At 40.3% G+C, this 4,339-nt stretch overlaps 1 long non-coding RNA gene across 1 annotated transcript; it reads left to right on the top strand.

Annotated features, from left to right (window-relative positions):
- The first annotated feature begins 2,054 nt into the window (after positions 1–2,054).
- LOC134449026 (uncharacterized) lies at positions 2,055–3,892 on the top strand. The gene is made up of 3 exons (XR_010034895.1): positions 2,055–2,293; positions 2,992–3,090; positions 3,239–3,892. It is a non-coding gene; the product is annotated as an uncharacterized LOC134449026 (long non-coding RNA).
- The last annotated feature ends 447 nt before the right edge of the window (positions 3,893–4,339 follow it).

Below are 4,339 nucleotides of genomic sequence, written 5' to 3'. Positions count from 1 at the left end.
GATTTAGGCTGTTTTTAATGCACAGAATGGGTGTTATTTTTTGTATCTTATATAAATAAACACACAAATAATTTCCCCCATTATTGCAGACATAGTAGTCTGAAGTGTTTCACGTTAGGAACTAAAATATATTTAAAAGGATTCCAGTCAGGAACAAATAAACTGCGGACAGTTTTTGACCACTGTTGACCACTGCTGACCTATTGGATTTAAGCATTCCAGGTCATACATATTTGTGTAATAAGAGACGGTGTGATCGGAGGAGCCCAATAGCCTATCAGGGCATAATTAATGTGCATCATTATTAGGCAACTTTGCTTTCCTATGGGAAAATATACCACAAAAGACATCTAACAAACTCCAAAAATACTATAAACAATTTTGATGTCTTCCAGAGGGGTGTGGCTGTCTTGAAATATTGGTCACATCCGTCTAAAGCACTGTTACAAAGCCATCAGTGTCACATGACATGAGCTCACAAAGTCACTGCCAGATTTAGAAGAATTGAAGATGAAACTACCACAAAAGTATTACCTGCAGTGCTGTTATATTCCAGAACTGAAACCTACATTGAGTGTCCACAAGAACATTGTATTCAGCACTCAGAGACATGGCCAAGGTAAAAAAAAAAAAAGGCTGAAACCTGAAGACCACTCAACAAGAAACTTAAGTCAAGACTGGGTCAAGAAATGTCTTTAGATGGTTTTATGAACTAGTGAAGGTGACTGTTAATGGACCAGGTAGATGAGTCTATGGCTAGATCAGCAATGTGCACACTTACATGAGTTCCTGAGTTCCACTCAAATGCCAGCAAAGTACAGCATAAATACCATGGTCTTCAAAAGATGCAAATGTCTTCCTGTCAATGATCCAGCCATGGGCTCATCCACCCTGTCTGTCAAGAGTCACTTTCCCAAGTCCATAATAGGCCTAACTTTGAAAACTCTGTCCCCAGGTATTTTTGACCCAGTCTTGACTTAATTAACTTGTCTAGTCTCATCCCTGCTTACCTTGGCCATATCTCTGAGTGTTCAATGCCCTGTTCTTCTGGACACTTGGTGTAGGTTTCTGTTGTGTAATATTATAGGACTGCAGGGTAATACTTTTTTGTAGCTCCACCTTAAATTCTTCTCAATTTTTGGCAGTGACATTTCTTACGAGACTGATGACTTTGTAATGATGCATTTCATAATTCTGTGGTAAAGTGACCAACGTCTTGCCAATTTCACGACAGCCACATCCCTCTAGAAGACTTCAAAATTGTTAATCGACTTTTCAGAGTTTGTTAGATCGATTTTGTGGCCCATTTTTCAAGAAGACAACAAAGTTGCCTAATAATTATGCACACCTGATATAAGGTGTTGGGCACCTTCGACCACAGCCCCATATTTTTATACAAATATGCATGGCCTGGAATGCTTAAATCCGATAGGTTTTCAAGTTCATATAGATTCCTGTTGGAAAATAAACATAAAAAAGACAATATGGTAAAAAAAAACATGTTTGCCTAATAATTCTGTATATAAAAAATGAATGCGGATCATTTTTGACCCATGTGTGTAAATATTAGGGGTGGTACGGTTCACAAATGTCACGGTTCGGTCCATATCACGGTTTCAAGGTCACAGTTTTTGGTTTTGTACGTTTCTGTTTTTTTTTTTTTTTTTTTTTTAATAAAATGTATCATATAAAAATTTGAATAAAATTGTAAGCTTATCATGGGTATGTTGAATTTGACTTCATTTAACCCAACTGAAAGAAGAAAGATATCAATGATTTTAACATGCTTCCATTTATTTCACAAAAAGGGAGAACTAAGTCCTAACTTTTAAGTTGACAAATATTCAAATATTACATGCTATAACACATTTGACATGTAAAAATAAAACAGCTACACTCCTGTAGGTAATGGGACCATTAGGTCAGTGTAGTATGACTATTTTGGTTAATGACACACTGAGAACGAATTGTACTTTTATTTTGATACCGCTTTCTGCGAGTTTTGCGCTTATGAATCAGTTGCTTCCTATAATGAAACTGCCGGCCGTGACCCACACAGCAGAGGACTCCGATGCGGAGCCGCGTTCAAGTCACCACATCCGTGTCACTGTCACATTCCTTTGGGTTCCACTTGGTGGATCAGGGTCGCCACCGTGCGCCGCCCCAAATTCTACCGTCAAAACGCGGACCATAATCGCATCCATATCTGATTCACAAACGCGGACGCGCTGTAAATCTAACGGACGTTGGTACAGTTTTTGTTGGGGCAGACACGACCGAACAGCGCTCTCCAGTAAGTATTGATTTATTTATATTAGGTGATACACAAAGGTACAAAAAGTATATCTGAAGCTTTTATACTATCAATGCTTATTGATATTTCGTAGGATTTTGTTTTATGACTTTAAAAGTGTAAGTTAACCCTAGTTGTTTTCAAAACGAGACAGCTAATTAATTCATTCAAAGACATGGAGAACTACATTGGCTATTGTAGTATTTCCTAAATACTGTTAAAATATGATGCCATCCGATACATGGAGGAAGTGCAGTTGAATAAAAAATATCAACATTGTGCCCATTTTAACAGCCTTGTTTACGTTAGCTTGCTAGCCAGTTACTAGCAAACCGGTTGACTGAAGCAAACTTGTGTAAAGTTAAACGTAGGTCTAAGTGTTCAAATACTCCTATGAAACGGCTATATGGTCTGAATTTGGCTCATGGTACACTTTTACACGGATTGGTGATGCTCTCAACAGGTTTGGCACCAACTGTGTTTTTAACGGTACAAATCCTAAAGCGGTGGCATCATGTTCTCCTCACGTTAACGAAATCCAGGCTAATTATTTATTAGCGGATGGCCATGAACTGCGCCCTCGTCCCATATGCTGTCCATCATTGGTGAATGAATGAAGTAGCTGGGCTCATAGTTTGATACAGGTGTCCGTGGTTGGGCTACAAATATCTGAATTTGTCCTTAATCTTGTGTATCAGTAAACAGGTGGAATTACCTCTGGGTCGGACAGGGCTAGCCAGCTGTAATCCACCCTGCTACGGTGATGCCCGCCTGCCTCCCGGCTTTTACGACCAAGAGTAAGTACATCTTATAATATTCAACATCATTACTGTCACGGGATAGAGATGTGAAAGAGCGTTGTCCATTCCTATGCAATGCAATGTCTGATTGCCATCTTACGAAATTTAAATGAAAGCTCTAAGTTTAGCTCTGTTGCCTTTTCAGATCGGAGCGCTGATGTGATGTTTCCCCGTCGACTGATGAGGCATCGGGGAAGGAAGAGAAGGCAGCCACGACACGCGATTGTTCAACATGACAGTGAGACAGAAAAATAATGTCAAGATAAATAAAAAATCATGATGAGTGAAGTTCTTAGTCAGGTTGTGTTTTTTTTTCGGGTTCTTATTTAAACGGTGTCTAGGCCAGGTCTGTGTTATCTGTAGAATTAAATCTAAATGCTGTTTGAAACGGTTAACTGGTTTAGTGTTCGTTTATTGGGATTATAGCATAATAAGAAAGTAACTTTATGAGCACGGATCCAAAATGGTCCCGGCCCGGAACATCTATGAGTCCGGAATGGGTCCGTAACTGATAAAAAGTAGTGGAACCGTGACGGATGCAATAAGTGGACACGGAATGAGTCCGCATCGGATGTCGCGCCTCCGAACCGGGCTCACTGCGGAGGTACGCTTCTGCACGCGGATCCGTTGCGGGTGACAAACGGGTCCCTTTTGAGTCCGCACCACGCCTCCGCGTCGGATGATAGGCGGCGTGCAAGTGGACGCCGATACGGCCCCGTTTACCGGATCCGTTCCGGAGGATGGCCTCCGGACGGTGGACTCCGGGGCGGATCCATTACGGTGTACTTTTGCTGTGTGGGGAGAAGCATAGAAGTAAAATCAGAAGTCAAATTCAATTTTAAGTGAACAAGTGATAGGGTTATGTTATGTTAAAATGTGAAAGTTAAGGTAACAAATAATTTTAAAAGATCGTTTTTTTAGAAGTGTATGCACAAGAATGTTTCACAAAACTCCTGTGAAGCTGAGCCTTTTAAAACAGTCACATTTTATTTTTGTTATAGTGTTAAACATCAATGTTAACTAGGCAACAGCACAAAGTCCCCTTCCGTCCATCAGAGTTTAACTAGCTACATATAGTTAGGCCTACAGTTGATTGCAGTTAAGGACAGCACAGTGAATCTGATGGATATGTTCAATTATCTCGCACTTTGCCGTCCGGAATCCCCATTCAATGCCACGTGGATATAGCCTACACTGGCTACTGTAACGTAAGTCATAGTCTACTTTGTTCTGCTAATCTGTCATT

This window comes from Engraulis encrasicolus, chromosome 5 (genome assembly GCF_034702125.1).
Source record: "Engraulis encrasicolus isolate BLACKSEA-1 chromosome 5, IST_EnEncr_1.0, whole genome shotgun sequence".
NCBI classification, from domain to species: Eukaryota; Metazoa; Chordata; class Actinopteri; order Clupeiformes; family Engraulidae; genus Engraulis; species Engraulis encrasicolus.
Note: the sequence above shows the minus strand (reverse complement) of the source record. Positions and strands in the feature narration are given on the sequence as shown.